The sequence below is a fragment of the Cricetulus griseus genome, assembly GCF_003668045.3.
Source record: "Cricetulus griseus strain 17A/GY chromosome 1 unlocalized genomic scaffold, alternate assembly CriGri-PICRH-1.0 chr1_0, whole genome shotgun sequence".
In the NCBI taxonomy this organism is placed as follows: Eukaryota; Metazoa; Chordata; class Mammalia; order Rodentia; family Cricetidae; genus Cricetulus; species Cricetulus griseus.
This window is the reverse complement of record NW_023276806.1, coordinates 148,542,627-148,561,842: the sequence shown is the minus strand read 5'-3', so window position 1 is coordinate 148,561,842 and position 19,216 is coordinate 148,542,627. Positions and strand designations below refer to the sequence as shown.

At 37.0% G+C, this 19,216-nt stretch overlaps 1 protein-coding gene and 1 long non-coding RNA gene across 5 annotated transcripts in view; one reads left to right on the top strand and one right to left on the bottom strand.

Moving 5' to 3' along the window:
* Positions 1 to 1,435: 1,435 nt before the first annotated feature.
* Positions 1,436 to 18,961, bottom strand: LOC118239479. The gene is made up of 2 exons (XR_004771726.1): positions 18,823 to 18,961; positions 1,436 to 1,655 (listed from the first exon to the last, which is right to left on the bottom strand). It is a non-coding gene; the product is annotated as an uncharacterized LOC118239479 (long non-coding RNA).
* The window catches only part of LOC100752430 (liprin-alpha-2), a 438,469-nt gene continuing 437,242 nt past the window's right edge, over positions 17,990 to 19,216 (top strand). For 2 of the 4 annotated variants that reach the window (XM_035450810.1, XM_035450815.1), the window contains exon 1: positions 17,990 to 18,531. The gene's annotated coding sequence lies outside the window, so the exon portion shown is untranslated. Of the gene's footprint in view, positions 18,614 to 19,216 lie in introns of all 4 variants that reach the window. The other 2 variants (XM_035450808.1, XM_035450809.1) reach the window with 2 other exon arrangements.

Below are 19,216 nucleotides of genomic sequence, written 5' to 3'. Positions count from 1 at the left end.
TTTTTCTCCTTTAGAACCTTGCATTAGACATTGCAGAATTAGAAAGGTAGACCATAGGAAAGAAACATGCAGGTCTGTACCAGCTTGATTTTGCTATGTTCTATGACTCAAGCATATAATATCTTCAGCAATATGATTTTTACCATCAAGGTCTAGAGGGTCACTATGAGCAATGGAAAAAGCCTGTAATGTTTGAGTAAAATCTTTGGGACCTCAGTGACCAAAATCTCCAACAGATGTAACTGATATGCAGTGTTTGGATTTTATGTGTTATCCTGTGGTGATTTGGGCCTTGAAGGATACAGGGCAGTTAACTTCTATGGAAGGAAATATCTATCCTAAAGTGAGAAAGGGAAATGAAGATTGTTTATGAACATGAGGGTTCTGAGAGGGCTGATGAACTCAAAAAGCCGAGCTTGTCCCAAAGCTACTGGACCACAGCAATGCTCCATGTCAGTGATAGGGCATTTGGGGCCTAGGATTCCTTGCTTGCAAGACAAGCAACCAGTACCAAAGATCAGGGTCAACTTTTAGTATGTATAAACAGAAAATACTCAGCAGATGTGTGCACCAGCTGTGTGGATAGTCTTAGGGGAGAATTTCAATTGGACAAAGCAGACCAGCAAACTAGCACAGGCGCTTTCAAACCATGCACTTCTGACAGAATGATGCTGTCATTGGTACGATGTTCAGAGAGCACTTTTGTATAGGGATCTTCTTGGGGCAAGAGCCTCAAAATACGTATTAATCAGACTGATGCCAAATCCACAATGCTCATTCCACACATTGTACTGTAGTGGAACAAATAGTGCTTATAACACATGTTATAACACCCTTAGTTTAAGGGTCGAATTTTGCTTTGTTTTCTATCTTATTTAAGAGCCTCCAATACTGTTTAATAAGATCCAGTATTGCATTTCTGGATCCATATATGATTTTATTTCCCTTAAGAGCAGAATTTTCTTTAAAGTGCTGGGCCAGATCTCCAGTGAAGGACACCGCACACACAAATTAATAGAATCTCTGACTAATGGGTAAAGAACATCTTCAAATGTAACCATGGTTTCATCATTGAACATTTCTATTGTTAGTTCTCTATTGTGCTGGAGAAAGGCCACCAGCAGGACTTTTTATATTAAGATAAAATGAGTGTATAATGACAGGATATAATACAAAAGGAAAATAGCTGAACTCTGGGTAAGTATGGATACATTTTTTAATTTCTAAAGGTTTTATTCATTCTTATGTCAAGCTGTGGCTCTAATTCATAGACTCTGATTGACTGTGGAGAATGAAGGGCTGATGAATCACCAAGGCTAACTGTCAGGATTGAAGCTTAAATATTGTTATTATAGTTGCTACTCAGAAGAAGAGAGAATTTTTCCTTGAATTCTGTTTTCATAAACTTATTGTTGAAATAATATGATCCCAAATATATGGTATCAAAAGACTTAGATTTATTTAACTGTTTAGATATTTCCATTGTCTGATCGCTGCATTTAGTGAAAATAAAGAATGACAACCCATGGTGGAAATACCTAGATGAAAATGAAAAAAAAAATGTGACCTTAATTCACTCAATGGCAGAGAAATTTCAAGGCAGACACTAGCTTCATAGGCATTTGACTGTTTTAAGATTGGAAGAAGTTCATGTTCTGAAAATAAAAACATAAAATAAGAAACATCAGTCATTTTTATAAGTAACATAATATTATGTATGATGAAGTTAAATTGTATTAATATTGTCAGTTGATATTGTTAAACAGAGGTGAATTACTTGATTACATTAATTATTGCACTGTGAAGTAGAAATTAAATATCTCACAGACTAAAACCTTCAAAGATTATAAATTAATCTGCATTTGACCTGTCACCCAAACAATGATACATACAGAAAACATTTTTGTCAACAATTTCCCTTGTTCTCATAAATATGTTCAAATAAAGAACGCACTTTAGGTTTTAGATTGCTATATGAGGCACCCAGTTAGCTTTTGATTAGATAATAAAAACTTCATATATTCATTCTACATAGAAGAATATTGTAGTGACCAATTGTTTGCCTGTATAAGCAAATAGAGCTTCCAGAATAAGAATTAAAAGATTTAGAGCACATTCAAGCTACAATGAAATTTCCCTCTCTACTTTTTAAATAATTTCTGCTCTTGATAAATGTTCCCAAAATATCAGAGATGTAGATCATAAGATCAGATATTCTACCTGTATCTTAAGTCAGTATAAAAATTTTAAAGGTCATTTTATACTTACAACTTCTCTATAATGATTATTGATTTTTAAAAATTCACAATGGAGTCATAGAATCACAGCCTATATTATAATAGGAAGGTCCTCACTATAACAATCACTTATTCCCAAGTTCCTCGCAGATGAGCATTTGTCTCCAAAGAAATTGGAAACTTCACATGTATTTCAACCCATTATACTTTCTACTACCACTTATCTGATGATTACAGGAAATCATTTGGAGAGAGTAAATGTCATTTTATTTTCTTCCAAATATATATTCTAATAATATACAAAGAACTGCTTTCTTATGACGTTTCACTTTAATTGTGTGGTTTCATGTCTTTAAGTTATTGAAAAGTAGCTTCAATTTTAACAATGAAAAATTTAAATATGCAAACATGGTAGCACTCAAAGGTATCATATAATATGATGTCATTTTAATCCTATTTACTTTCACAATGATTAAATTGTGAAGTCCATAATCAGAAAGACTCTTAATGTGAAAAATATTGTACTTGCAGTGATATCATTTAAGAGTTGATTTATCTTAGAAAACTGACAAGATAATGGATATGATATCATTAACCTTGAAACCAAGGCCTATAAATAGCCAGTGTTGACAAGGAACAAAGGTCACTGTCTGAAAGTTAACCTCAACATTCTGATCTACTCTGGAGAGGAGGAACTACATTGTCTCTAATGCTATGAGATAATTGTAAATTAGTCTAGACTGAACCAGCTTGTCCATCTTTAGAGCTCTTCTGACTTGTGATAGATAAGTGACTAATCAAAACTGCATTCTATTAGACTTGTTGTTATCTACCTGGAGCTCATTCACACACTTTTACAGTCTTAATGAATTGGTATTTTGATCATCTTCTCCAGATGTGGCAATATAGCTAGTCCCTTCTTAAATTCCTTTCCTTCTCTAAGCAAAGGTTTTTAACTAAAACTTTTCAAATAGGTAACATCAATGCAATTCTGGATACTTGAATACTTTAACTTGAATAACTTAAATGTGTTTTCTTGTGATAGAATAGCAATTATCTGAATGCTGTGTAGGACTTTTAGGGAGAGGAAAGTACAGCAAAAATACAGTATTCCTATAAATTATAAAGCAAAAAAAAATATTACCTGAGAACTTTTTCAATTCATGTGATTCTGTAATGTAATGTTTAGCAAGGTTTATATTTACCAGATATATGCAGTTAGGAAATAATACTTCTCATTTAAAGAAATATAAAAAATAGAGACAATAAATAAAATATAGGAAAGAGATCAAAGAAATACATAGTGAATAGGTATAGAACATCTTGTGGAATGAGAGATTAAATAAGTGAAAACTCAATAGCTGCTTTTATACTGAAAGGACAGTGGCCATCATATCAGTCAAATTTTCAATTAATTTGTCAATTTAAAAATATACATTGTCTCTCATATACAGTTTAAACTTATATTTAATATCTACTCATGTGGATATTATTCATTCATAACAAAACATACGATCATAAATATAGGACCTTTTCTGAGATGAACAAAATTATAAATTAAACAACTCTGAGATACCATCTTACTCCTGTCAGAAAGGCCAAAATCAAAAACACCAATGACAGTTCATGCTGGAGAGGATGTGGAGAAAGGGAACAGTTCTCCACTGCTGGTGGGAGTGCCAACTTGTACAGCCACTTTGGAAATCAGTATGGCGACTCCTCAAGAAATGGGAATCAGTCTACCACAAGATCCAGCAATTCCATTAATAGACATATACCCAAAAGAAGCACATTCATACAACAAGGACATCTGTTCAACGATGTTCATAGCAGCACTATTTGTAATAGCCAGAAACTGGAAGCAGCCTAGATGTCCCTCAACCCAAGAATGGATAGAGAAAATGTGGTACATTTACACAATGCAGTACTACAAGCAGAAAAAAACAATGGAATCTTGAAGTTTGCAGGAAAATGGATGGAACTAGAAGAAACCATTCTGAGCGAGGTAACTCAATCACAAAAAAACAAACATGGTATGTACTCACTCATATGCAGATTTTAGACATAGAGTAAAGGATTACCAGCCTACAATCCACGCTGCCAAAGAAGCTAATAAACAAGGAGGACCCTAAGAGAGACATACATGGTCCCCTGGAGAAGGGGAAATGGTCAAGATCTGCTGAGCAAATTGGGAGCACGGGAAGAGAGGGAAGGGAGCTAGGAGAATGAGAAGGGGAGAAGAGGAGGGATGCAGAGGACATGAGGGAGCAGAAAGTTTGAGTCAGGGGAAGAACAGATGATAACAAGAATGGAGGTAGCATAATAGATGAAGACATTTTTGGTTTACAGAGAATTCAGGCACTAGGGAAATGTCTGGAGAGCTACAAAGATGATACCCGCTAACAATGTAAGCAACAGAGGAAAGGCTACCTTAAATGCCCTCCCCTGATAATGAGATTGATGACTAACTTATATGCCATCCTATAGCCTTCATCCAGCAGCTGGTGGAAGTAGAAGCAGACACCCACGACTAATCACAGAACTGAACTGGAACCCAGATTCAGAGAAGGACGAGTGAAGAGCACAGGGGTCCAGACCAGGCTGGTGAAACCTACAGAAACAGCTATCCTGAACATCGGGGAACTCTTGCTCCCCAGACTGATAGGTGGAATACCAGCATGGGACTGACCCAGACTCCAGGAACATGGGTTTCTGTGAGGAAACCTCAGAAATCTACAGAAGTTCAGTACTTATCCCTAGCATAGGTGTGGACTTTGGGAGCCCATTCCACATAGAGGAATACTCCCTGAGCCAAGACACACCAGGGTTGGGCCTAGGCCCTATCCCAAAGGATACAATAGACTCTTATGACCCCCCCATGGAAGGCCTCACAATCCAGGGGGAGCAGAAAGGATATGTGATAGGTAGTGTTTTACTTGGGGGACGGGTGGTAGGGGAGGATGGGTGGGAGAAGGTAACTGGGATTGTCATGTAAATCAATCCTGTTTCTAATTCAAATAAAAAGAAGTAAAAAACATTTAAGTAAGTCCTTAAAGTACTAAAAATCTTTGATATTATATGATTATGTAAAATTGTTAATTAATAGGTATGTTTTCACATTATTAGAAAAAACTGCTTTTTTGACTTTTAGAGACAGGGTTTCTCTGTGTAGCTTTGTAGAACACTAGGCTGGCCTCAAACTCACAGAGATTCACCTGCCTCTGCCTCCCAAGTGCTGGGATTAAAAGCATGTGCCACCACTGCCCGGCTCCTATTTTTAATACTAATGTGATTTTAATATCTCTATGGTGGTAATTATAAAAAACTTTTTAGGACACCGTTTATCATATGATGTAATTTCTGTGTGGAAATTATGTCATATCAATGTTGTCTTGTGAAGTAACTGATTTTAATAGCTAGTGTTTTACTTAAGATTTTGAAAACAGTCCCTTCTAAAGAAATACAAGATTGTAACACCGGTATATAAAAATTTGTAACTCATGTCTGCTGTTCTTGACCTTGGAAGTTGGTCTGTGATGGTTTTAACATTCTGTCACATAAAAGATAACTCAGTGAGGTGGAAGGGTAAACAAATAAAGATTAGTTCAATGTAGAGAAATGCAGACATAAATTTTATTCAAGCGAATAATTTATGTTCACATACTTATTACAGAAAATACTTCACATACTTTTTCTTTCCTATGCCCCAGTTATCATCATCTCTCTTGAATTATTATAGGGCTACTTCATCACACACTTCTTATATCATTAAATAAAAGTTACATCTTATAAGAATTTTATTAAATGTTTATTTTGATAAATCATTGAAATTAAATACTTCTTGAGGTTTTTGCTTAAGGTCATGATCATTGTTAAATATGTTGTATCTCTCACTGTAAAGATTTTCTTAATGGATAATTGATTGCTTTAAGTAAGATGGTTTCAAAGATCTAACACACAAACATATACAACACTAGAATAATTATATTAATATTAGTATTTGTTGATATGCCTTATGTGTTTTTGGAAAAGCTTCATATACTGTGTGAGAAAATCAGTGTTTTGAGGAAATATTTCATCTGGTATTGTTTCATAAATTGGTTTAGGACAAAGTCATGTGATTTATGAATACACCACAAATGACAGGAAAGCCATACCCATGATACCTCAGCAATATGGCTGCCTAAACAAGACTTGAACAATGTCAATGTCAGTAAACATGTTCACTCTGAAAGAGACGATTTCACAGAGTCCCACCAGTAGAAGAAAATCTATAGGCAACAAGTGACTGCTAAAAGGGTGGGAAATTAGCCTATCTCAAGGGAGGAGGCTCCGGTTGGTTATGCAATACGAAGTGGTCAACTATGAAATCGTATATAAACTAGCCATATTAAATGGACTTAGTAGGTTTCATTTATGTATTTATATGTAGGTGTTGCAACAACAACAGCAATAATAATATTAACACTGGGGCCCTGTATTTGAGAAGGAATGGAAGGGGAACAGGATTTGGAGGCATAAAGGGGAGGGAGAAGCAGCACTGGTCTAGAGGCAGTGGGATCTGAGAGAATGGAGCTGATAAACGAGGTGGACTAAAGGCTCCTGTAATAGCCAACTTTATTCACAGCATCAGTTTGAGGATTAAGAAGAGTCACATGGTGAAGTGTCCAATAGTAAGTCCCCTGTGGTAGACAGGCATGTCACAAAACTGTCTTTTCTCATAGAGGCATATAACCAAATAACAATAGCCAATTGGAATGAGTCATATGAAGGAAACTCATACCTATCTGCTACACATGTGAGGAGAACAAAAACACATTTCAAGAACAATTTCATGTTTTTGAAGAAACTCAAGTCATAAGACTTGTCTTGTTTTTCTACAATCACTCAGCATTCTCTGCTCATGACTACAGGCTTGGACTATGTTCCAACAGGGAAGCAATGTAATTTTAATTTAATTAAATATTCTAATTAAAGAAGTAAGTGCTCTCATACTTATTTTAGTAACACATAATGATGACATAAATACCTTGATAAAGAATTAATAAAGGTATTAAAACATTCTATATATTCATTAAAAAGCTAGATGATAATAGTAGGAATTTTATATCAATATGAAGTATACATAGTTTAGCTGTGTGCTTTCTTGATAAAACATGCAGTATTGAGAGGCTGAAGAAGGTGTGTTTATGTACTAAGGTCATCCGTGACTTTCATCTGCTCATATACATTAGCTTTGTTATGTCTTGTAAATTATATATCAGTTACAATTACAAAGTTTTGCCAGGTTTCTTGGGTCAGGAATTACTGGTGCTAATAATACTCATCACTTAATAAGCCTTCCATGTGAATGTCCTTCTTTCATCCTACAATGTAGACATTATCTTTTCTCGATTTTACACATTAAAAGAGAAATACAGAAAGATTAAATAATTTGCCTTACACCTGCTGGCAAGCAGCAGACAAGATTTACCCAGGCAATGTTCTTAAATCATTCTTCCAGGGTTGCATTTAGTTCACTGAATATTCATCCTGGGACACATTGAAATAGTTTAGCACCTTATGTGTAGCTGTTGCACATTCTCTGTCTCGAGTTCTGTTTCCTCTGTATCTGTATAAGCCTCACATGCCATCAGGAAAGCTACCTCTATGCCCTTACCTGCTGATTTGAGTCACACATCTCATATATAGGTCGAATTTTCAAATGCTTTCCCTGCTAAAATCATGAATTATGATTTATAAAATTATGAATTACAGCATTGTACCTCACTGGTGTATTTTTTTCTTTTGCCTGTTTTCTATCAATTATCCATTACTTTTTTATGCTGTCTCCAAAAATTGCTTTACTCCTTCACAGTCAATAAACAAGATTAGTTAAGTGACCATGTATGTCTAAGTATATGTGGTATATGCATGTAAGGACACACATATACCTGTATGCACATAGAAATGCAAACAACTATGTCTTCCTCAATTGCTCTGCACTTTGTTTTGTGAGATTAGGTCTCTCACTAAACATGATGTTTTCCAATTTGGCCACACTGGGGGGCCACCAACTTCCCATTAGTACTGAATGTTTCAAGATCTTTCACTCTCTGTAGATGTTAAGATGTCATTCTTAGGAGTTGATCTTTTATGACATTTAAATATTTCTCCATTCCTACAAAATCCAAAATACATTCTATCTATTTGTCTATTACATTTAAAATCAAATTCACATGTGCTTCATATAAAATCATTATTCACTTGGTTGGCACAAAATTTCACTCAATCATATTTTTGGATTTTTAAGCTAATTTACTTTGTTTTCTCCTTACAGGCCAAGACCTGCAGCTTTAACTGTCATTTCGCATGATATCTGTCTATCTAACCTATCTAACCTATCCCCCCCCTCTCTCTCTCTGCCCTCTGCCTGTCTTTCTGTCCAACTGTCCATCCATCCATCTATCCATCTAACTAATCTATCTTCTCTTTATCTATTATATGTAAATATAGATATGCATATATTTTTTGTTTTGCCTTCACCCAGTATTTACTTTTTCCACTAAAATGTGTGATGTAGTCATTTATGTACATTGGTTAAGCTACAAACACCTGAAGTTGATGCCAATTTCAAACATGTATCATCGTGCAAAAACTACTTGATAAAGTCTGGCTGTAAGGATGTGCATTGTGTGCTGTCTGTCTTTAAGCTGTCAGCTCTCTTGGAACTGTGGCAGGAACAAAAGTACTTTAGCCAATTATAAAACTGTTACACATTTTCTGTGAGGACATGACATGACAACTTGTGTTTACATTTTGTGAGCAACAAATATGAACAAGCTTAATCCAATCCAAGTAGTAGAGAACACTACTTCATGCACAGCAGAGTGTAGAGTGAATGTAGTATTAGATGGTTATTTGTATCTTCTTTGGGTGGACTGAATACTAGTAAATAACAGTAATACATAACAAAATGCATATTACAGTAAAGAAAAGCATTTATCATCCTAAACCAAACAAAGCTTATAATAATATGTGTTTGTTTTCATTACATGTTCTATATATACACAGTATATAAAGCTAATCAATATTATATTTGCATAGCTGTAGTTATTTTATCTGATTGCATTAAAATATCACATACTAACAGCAATGAGCATCTCAAAGTAGTGCACTTATGCATATACATGCAAATTTTGCTTTGTATTTTGGGAGAATCTGGGACTGGCCACTTAGAGTTATATTGGCTCTCAAGACAAAAACTGCTATTATCTCTCTGCAGCTTGCCTCTTCCTCTTATGCTATTAGCAGTTACATTTATTGGAAAGTCAGTATTTCCACTTAAGCATCTTCTACAATCTCCTCTAGTCATTATGACTTCTTTTCTGCAATCACCATTTTTCTGAATTTTACTTAACCACTTGAATAAATGCATTTGTTGTTGCTCAATCCAAACAATTTGATCCAAATTTTACCTATCTGATTTCCTGGGGTGATCTGGGTCTCTCCTCTCACTTTTACAATACTTGCCTCCTCTGCTTTTTTTGTTTGTTTGTTTGTTTGTTTTACTAACCTCGTCTCTTATTTCTTTTCATTGTGATTACCTTGCTAGTAATGACCACTGGAGTCTATCATTCTTCTCCTGTCTCATTTAATTTATACTTTCTTCATCACCAATTTTATTCAATTCCATGATTTCAAACACTATGAATGTTTTTACAAGCATTTATCATTAGCCAAGGTTTCTCTTTGATACAATGGCATTTTAAAACTCTCTTTAAATATCTCTGCTTTGATAGCTCACAGTCAGACACTGAGACTAAACACAATCAAAACTGGATCCATTTTGTTTCAGGCCACATATTCTCTTCATTTTCCCACATGCCTTTGAAAATTGACTCAATATTCACATCAGCCACTTTCTTGAACATACTCAATGTTTAGAAGTTTACTTGGGACTCTGTTTTTCAGGACTGTATTTAAACCACTTTTAAAGATTTGAGTATTCTTTCATATACTGTCCAAACTTAGATTTTCATACCCGTATTTCAGGATAATCTTCTCCAGCTTTGTAGACCATGCTGGTCTTGAACTCACAGAGATCCACCTGTGTCTGCCTCTCCAGTGCTGGGATTAAAGGTGTGTGCAACTAGTGCCAGGCATAAGACTATTTTTGATGTCACCAATGGGTATCCAATTAAGGACCTCATCTATACAACTTTTTCTTGTATGACTTTTGTGCCCATAATACTTAGAGCCGCTCCTGTGTTTTTTTGGGAGGGATGGGGGGGGATGCATTTGCACCTGAAAATCAAAGTATTTAACAAAGAATTTGTGTGAATACAAGTATCTCTTTGCTTTCCGTTCTTTTTATGTATATTCAGCATGCTCTGCAAATGATTTATCTTACACAGAACAATTCTCACTTGCTCTATTTAAATGTTTTGCTTACTGGGTATATAAATCATTGTTAAAATAATTTAAAAGCTTTGTCTCTGTTTTTCAAACTCCAGATTTATTCATCTAGCAGAACTGAGTGTTTTCAGTAGCAAATGAACATTTACAAAATGGCCTGCTGAGAATGACTAAGTGTTTTAGCCATATTATTTGATTTTCTTTTTTTTTTGATATGTGTGTGTGTGTGTGTGTGTGTGTGTGTGTGTGTGTGTGTGTGTGTGAGAGGAGAGAGAGAGAGAGAGAGAGAGAGAGAGAGAGAGAGAGAGAGAGATCTGTGATTTTCTACCCTTGAGGCTAGATTTCCTAAAGATCATTGCCCAGTATTAGTCAAGGGCAAAAATACATATATATTGGACTTCTGCAGGAGGCTGTGAATCAACTTTGCTTTCTTTTACTACTTGCTCTTGCAGAATTACTGTTGTATCTGACTGCCTGAAGATGGCCATACTTTTGTGAAGCCCTAATTCTTCCACTTAATATTCCACAGAGAATTCATAATGTGACATGCACACAGACAACAGGAGAGATTCTCAAATAGTCACACCTGATTTGGAGACCCCTCAATCCCAGTGTTCTATGTCTAGCTACAATTTGATTACAGGGTCCTTGACAATTCTAATTCGGAACTTGTACTATGAAATTTAGGGTGCTGCTTCAATTTTCAGTTTACTCTGGTTTTTACCAAATACTCAACACTGAATACTAGAATACCTGCTATTTCCCTAACTTTGGTTTGAACCCTCTTTTCACATCTTATTTCTTGGTGTTCATGACATGTAATCCCCACATATGGCTCATCAGGAGACAACAGCCCATTGGTAGATGAAATATATACCTATCATTTTGGAAAGATTTTCCTGCATGACTTTAATTCCTAGGAATTTAAAATAGGTTGCTTTTACTAATTGAATGTTAACTTTGGTACCATTTTCCATATTGTTTTTAAATCATTAATTTCTGTTCTTCATTGCTCCATGAGTCTAAACTCTACCCTAAATGAGGATCATCCTAGTGAGATATTTTCACTGTACTGCCCATGCCATATCCATATTTGAGCATGTCTGTGAACATGCACCATCAGGAAGATGATTTTATGTTACTGATGTTTTATATAGTCATTTCTCACCCAAAGAACAAAGACAATCATACAATTTATTTTCTTCTGCTAGATAAGTCAAATGTTCAATTGGTTTCATTAATACAAGTGATCAAAGTAATGAAGTAATAATAAATACATTGATCATATTTATTTGAATGGAGTTGAATATAAAATTCTATGACACTAGCTATAAATAACAACCTCTAAATTGGATCACAGTAAGGGGAGGGGGAAAGGTGCATCAGGAGACTTTACATTAGGACTTTCTACATAAAACTTTTTCTTTTTTCGTTATTTTCCCAGTTTGTCAAGACAAAGTTTCTCTGTGTAGTGCTGGCTATCCTGGAACTCACCCTGTAGACAAGGCTGGCCTCAAACTCAGAGGTCTGCCTGCCTCTGCCTTCCAGGTGCTGGACTGATTAAAGGTATGTGCTACCACCACCTGGCCTACAACTGAATGGATTGAGAATGCTGTTTGTTTTCTTCCTGTAGTTGACTTTGTAAAAGTCTAAGGAAATGTTAGGAATAGTATGGAGTATTTTCTTCCTAAATTATTATTTTCTTTTTAAAAATTAGAAAATATTTTAGGATCATCACTCAACTTCTTTGCCTCCACATGTGTAACTGTTAGGCCCAATGGCATTTGTATTAGTGATATAAAGCTCTCTGTAACTTTCCTTCTGATATCATGTTCTCAAAGAATAATTAACTACCTTCATTCCTCAAGAGCACTGAGATAGCATTAGTTTTTATTTGAAATTCAGGTATACATTTGTGGAATTACTAGTTTACACTCATCCTATGTATGTATAAAGGCTGACTAATGTAGCTTTTACACACTAATTTATCGTGTGAGAGATGCATATTTATTTGTGTGGAGGCACATGAATCAGCAAGCATGTGCTTTGTGTAATTTTTATGTTAAACAGCACTTTTGGAGACATAACAAGTGGTATTCAATGTTAAGCATAGCAGTAAACATGAAGGCCTATGATAATAATGCTCACCATCACAATCAATATTATTTATTAAATATTTGTAATCAGAATACAATTAATTTATTTAATCTATTTTATTTTATGTTTATGGGTGTCTTGCCAGTATGTATGTCTGTGCATCTCATGTCTGCCCGGTAACCATGGAGACCAGAAAGCATCAGATCCCATGTGAATGGAGTAACAGACCATTGTAAGCTGCCATGTAAGTGCTGAGTACTGGAAATTCATCCTGGGTGTTACTCACCAATAAGCCAGCCACCCCTTATTTAATGTATTTTAAGTATTTTAGATAATTTATCGGGAATTTCATATGTTGTATTTGATCATATTAATCCCAAGCCCTTTCAGGTTAACCCCACCACCCAAACCAACTCAATACCATGTTGTCTCCTTTTTTGGAGTTCAATTTGTGCTACCTGTATAATCTTGGGTGTGTGGCTATCCACTGAAGTATGTTCAGCCTACCAGAGATCATTCCCTTAGAAAAGAAATCCATGTTTTCCCTTTCCTACCAGCTACCTATTGCCCTTATGACTTCAGCTAGGCATGGGACTCTGTAACCACCTCCCTGCTCATATTGAGATTTGGTGTGGATTGAACTTTCACTGGTCTTACTCATACATGCTGTCACAAGTTTTGTACTTTCTTACATAAAGCTGTCCTGTCATGTCTGGAAAACAAGTTTTTATTGCTATCATCCACCTCCTCTGTCTGTTATCATAGTTTTTCTCCCTCTTCTATGATGATTACGATCCATGTTGGGAAGGACATGACATATAAGTCATATTTAGGATCGAGACTCTGAAGTGACTTATTCTCTGCACCTTTTACAGTTATTGGTCTCTGTAATAATTACCATCTACACAGAGAAGGTGCTTCTCTGTTAAGGTTTGAGAGATGCATTAATCTCTGGGTATAATGATGCCATTAGATTTTAGTCTAATACTGTGTCAATTTAGCAGAATAACAGTAATAGGGTCTCCTCCTAGGGTTTATGATGACTTATCAGAGCAGGTTTGTGGCCCTGATTATGGTGTCAATTATGGGATTATATTTTGTAGAGTTGATCTAAATGAAATTAAAATGTATCTGGTCACTCCCATATCAGTATCATTTTAAATCTACTTAAAAATTTTGTGCAGTCCCAAAAGTTTAAATATGTTTTCTTTCATATCTTTTAGTTCTGCTTTTGCCAAGAGTATACAGAAACCACTGGCTAAGTTTTACATTTTTGACAAAATGTTTTTATTCTTCTTCAGGAATTAAGGCTTTCTCAGGCTCTCTTATAATCAGATGCTGCCACTTGAGCTCTCCTCACTAGTGCAATACAATAAAAATGTGGTATTTCAGGTTTCATGGGAAGTGTGCTTCATCCACTGTCTCCATGTAGGAAGCAAAGAGCAGGGCACAGAGCAGAAAGGAGCCAGAACTACATTTCAGTAGAAAGTAACCACTGTCATTCCCACCATTGAATGTAGAAAAGCACATAATTAATTGCAGTTGTTTCTGACTTACTATATCTATATGACTCTTTGGTCTTAAATTTGAGGGAGAGTGTGGGCATTCCATTGAAGTAGATGTTCAGGCTTCTACCAGCCATTTTGAGCTTCTGGATCTCTTGAGCCAAGAGGGTAAGAAAAGAGTAACTGTGTTAGGAGGATTTATTGATCCAGACTACCCAGTATTGAGATTAAGCTAGTGACGTGTGCAGAGGAAGTGAAGTGGAATTCAACATTCAACACAATGAGGGGCTCAAGGCTATCCTGCACAACAATGCTTTACTGGCATTTAGTGGAGTTTTTAACTTAGATATTCAGGGTTCAAACTAAGAACAGAGAAACTATGAAAAACTTACAGACCATTTTTCATCACTATCTTCTGCTCTGGAGATTGAAGGTCTCATGGTGAATGGGGACTGATTGAATAGTGTCCTTGAGGAGCTAAGCTGTGTTGCTAAGGAGCAGAGAGGTAACATCTTGCCAATGCCCATTCCTTTGGCAGACAGACACATTACTCCCAGGGGAGTCAACTAAGTTCTATGAAAACACAGTTTACACAGCTGGATAGTGTGGAAAAGTCTATTATACGCATGCTACAGGGGGGAAATTGGATTTCTTCTCTCACATGGATATAAGGAAGATTATGTTGGGAGTGCAGGAGGTTATTGAGGGTATCTCTTGGTGTTATGTACTGTGTTTAAAGTCAACAGGAAACTACAACCATCCAATCCAGACATGACAACAAAAGGCCCAGATTCTTAATGAATGAGAGTAAGAGTCACTCATCTACATAAAGAACCAAAACCCTGCAAGATTGCAGATTGTAATTGACCAGTGTCTCCATTATATTTTGTTATAATATATATATATATATATTATATATATATATATAGATAGATATATATCATATATATATGATAGGGAGATATTTGTATTTCTTTATTTATCATGTAATATAACTTTGATTTAGAAATTATCAGTGGTTATTATCACTCTAAGCTGTGAGACACTAAATGACCAAATTTTCCTTAAGGGACATTGCCACCTATGATAAACTATATAATTCATTTGTGGTTATAAACACGATAATTGTGTCAGGTCAGGTGTAATTATGACTTGGTTATTGTTTGCATTTAGAAATTAGGCATGATATAAAGAGATGGGGTTGTGTGTCAAGTTGACAAGGGGTGGACTTGTGATGGCTAATTAAGGTTGTTAACTTTACCACATTTGGAACCAATTAAAACCCAAGCAGCTGAGTATGCTTGCAATGGATTTTCTTGATTGGATCTTTTGAGGACCCACACTAAACCAAGGCTACACCTTCTGGTAGCAGCTCACATAGAAGGACTAGGAAGAAGAAAGCTGTTGATTTTTCCGTGCTCATCCTCCTTTTCAATGGCAAGTTCATCTATCCTGTGGCTGAGTCATTCTTTCCATGGTACCAGAAGTTATTGGCATTCCAATAGTGACTGCAGATTAGCTCAGACATACAGCTGGGTGCACTGAACAACTCCCCACAAACCATTGACTAGATGACTGCATAGCTGTGGGGATGAGGCTGAGCAATGGTCATTATAAGAAGCTACCTTGGTTAGTGTCTTGTATGTTGAATTTGATGATCAATAAGCTATAAAAAGGTGAGCAGGTGGTGGTCCTTGTGTTCTCATAAATGGGTTAATCTAATGTCTTTTCAAAATTACTCCTCCATTTTAATACGGAATGTTATGTCCTCTGCCTCCGTGTTATAGGTAGGAATGTGTAGTTGATAAAAATGAAAGTGATTATGAATACCTTGACCTTCTTATCAAAATAGTATTTAGTCTGGAGTCTTTCTTGCCTTTCCTTACCATGCTTTGGTGTTATCAACTACAGGATAGCCTTTAAAAAATATTCTGTGTAAGGTAAACGTGAATGTGATAGTAGAATTTGTATCTGATACGTGGGAATCAAGCAAATAAAAACTCTTGAAAATGGCAAGAACATTTTCAACTTCTATTTGGCAGCTATTGATTGGCATGAAAACTAAAATTGAGGTTTAACAAGGTAGCAATTGTCACATAGAGACACATAGCAGCTGTCTCTAAAAATGTGAAAGTGAAGGGACATTTTAATTCATCTGTAAGATTCCAGAGACTGAAAGTTCTGAGCACTGACATGTGGATAATATAATATGACTATTGCAATGTTAGATTTGTTTGAGGATAGACTCAGGTGCTTCTCAATTTCCTGTGGTTATGTGCAATGAACATTATACCTAACAGTGAATTGAGAGTCTGGTCACCAGACACATGTTCCTGTAATCATGACTCCAAGAAGGCTGAAAAAGGAGTATTGGGAGTATGAAACTATCCTGGGCTACACATCGAAATCCTACCTTCAAATAAAACCTGCACATACACACATACATTCACACACACACAGACACACACAGACACACAGACACACACACACACACACACACACACACACACACACACACACACACACAGACACACACACACACACACAGCTCTCATCTTAAAGTGAATATGATATACTTTTTTCTGGAGCCATTTTTTTTGAATGGCCATGACCTGGAAACTCATCTATAGGTTACTAAAAATTCAATCATCCAATGTGGTGGAAACAATTTCATATATTTTTATAGTTTCATAGAACAAAGAAAGTCACAGGTCAAGGTACATTTAAAATATATACATTGGTGGGGCCAGATGAGGGAACCCTTGCTTATATGGCCAAGATGCTATCTAATGACATTGTTAGCTTCTGGGTTTGGAACCTGGTAGTACCCTAAGTTAATAGATACCAAATCTTTTTATCTGTTGTTCCCAGGATGCTAGTTCTGACAGCATAGGTAAGAAAAGGCTATTGTAAGTACCTAAAACTAACCTATGATAAAGTAATTAGCCTCCAGATCAGGATTGCAGCCTCTCCATAATACTGCAGTTCAGTTGGTCTCAGGTAACCCAGATTCTTTTCTGGAATTTTTGTTCACACCAGCATAGGGTATTGTGTGGGCATTGTCAGGAGTGTGGACACTAAAGGTCCACCCTAGCCTCATAGTTTCTGCATCTACAAGGTGAAAGGACCCACAGTGAGGATATTTGAGAAACAGTGTTCCACTTAGCATATAATAAATTTAATATGTTCATGCTTAATATTTTTATACTTAATTCTTGCATTGAGATTCAAAACTTGAATAATAGTCTAGGAGAGAATGAAGTTCATCTTAAATTTTACTATTGAATTATCAACTAATTTAAGTTCTTCCCCAAGAAAGAACTCTGCATGGTGATCATACTTCAGCGAGTCAGTGATTGGGCACCATTTCTTAGTAAAATTTGGACTTTTGTAAGCGTAACTAAAGTATCCCTTTTGGGTTTCTTACCCGGCTTCCTGTGGACACTCGCTATAACTTACCCTGTATACTTGACGTTTAATTCCTTTTTCATTTCCTTAATGCATCAGTAACAACTTCTGTCAAACATTTCCTTAAAGTATGTGTTGGAATTGTCTACTGATGCCTCCTTATTTCTGATCTACATGAATAAGCAACACACACACACACACACACACACACACACACACACACACACACACACACACACACACACAGAGGGATGGAGAGGGGGGGTTATAGGGCAGGGAGCATTTAGTATGAGATCCTCATCACTAAGGCAATGAACGGGGGAGACCTGAAGAGGTAATTCAAAGTGGCAGACGCAGCCACACCCTAGACTGACTCATGTTCCTACAAGCATGCTTACTCTTCCTCTGGTTCAAAGGAAGAAAGACAGGGAAAGCCACAGCAAGTACCTAAGGCCACAGAACAGGAAGGTTCCCAGTTCCCAGGAACACATGCCAACACAAGGTTTCCTATCAAGATGACTGTGTGGCAGAAGCTCAGGCCGGGCAAAGCAGACGCAGAACCCTGTTACACTTTTGCCTATCCGTGGCCCTCGACATCATTGAGAGAACTGGGACCAGCTTGATCCTCAGCAGCCCTGGAGACGCTTTGGGGGAGACGAGTGTATCCACGAGCGTGTGTGCGTGAGGAGGAGAGCAAAGACGTGATTACTTCAGAATTTATTTAAGGGCCGGTGGAAACCACTGCAGCAGCTTCCAGGGGAAGCCCTTGTTCCAGAGGAAGAGGAGGTGGAGGCTGCCAAGGAGGAGGAGGGGAGGAGACAGAAGGAGGAGTATCAGCCTCTTGCATGAAGCAAGGATGCTATAGCATCCTCACACGTTCCCAGCAGGTTGGTTCTGTCGGTCAAATGATGCAAGCAGATGAGTTGCAGAGGGACTGGGAGGTGAAAATTGGTGCCGGGGTGGGGACAGGTGAGTGTGTGTGTGTGTGTGTGTGTGTGTGTGTGTGTGTGTGTGTGTGTGTGTGTGTGTGTGTGTGTGCTTCCCTTCTCAGAAAATAAACCTAAGTGAAAGGATACACCCTAGGACCCAAGTAGGCTGCGTGCCCAAAGAAGACCTGTCCTGCTTCTAGCATCCCTGGGGACTCACTTCCTTTTAACCATCAAACTCCCAGCAATTACCATAAACTCCACAGTGGCTCCGGGTGGGGTTCTGGGTGTAGAATTTCCCTTCCAGATAGGTACTTCCCATACTTCATCCCGAAGAACTTCGCGTTTGAAGGGACACTTCTTCACCCGCTGGGTGGTCCGGGAGACCGTGGGGAGCCTTGGTACTACTAGGTTAAGTTTCTGAAAGTCAGTTCCAGTCCCAGATTACCAGCTCTCCGCCCCGGGGCTCCTGCTGCACGCTCTAGCTGCCTCTGCTGGGCGGCAAAGGGGCCGCGGCTGCTTTAAGAACCGCCTCCCCCTCTCTTCCCTTTGACAATGGTCTGAACCGAGCTCTGCTTCCCAAAGCAAAATTTGTAATATGCCATTTTTCCGATGGACCCTTCTCCTTTTGGCTGCTGACGGAGCC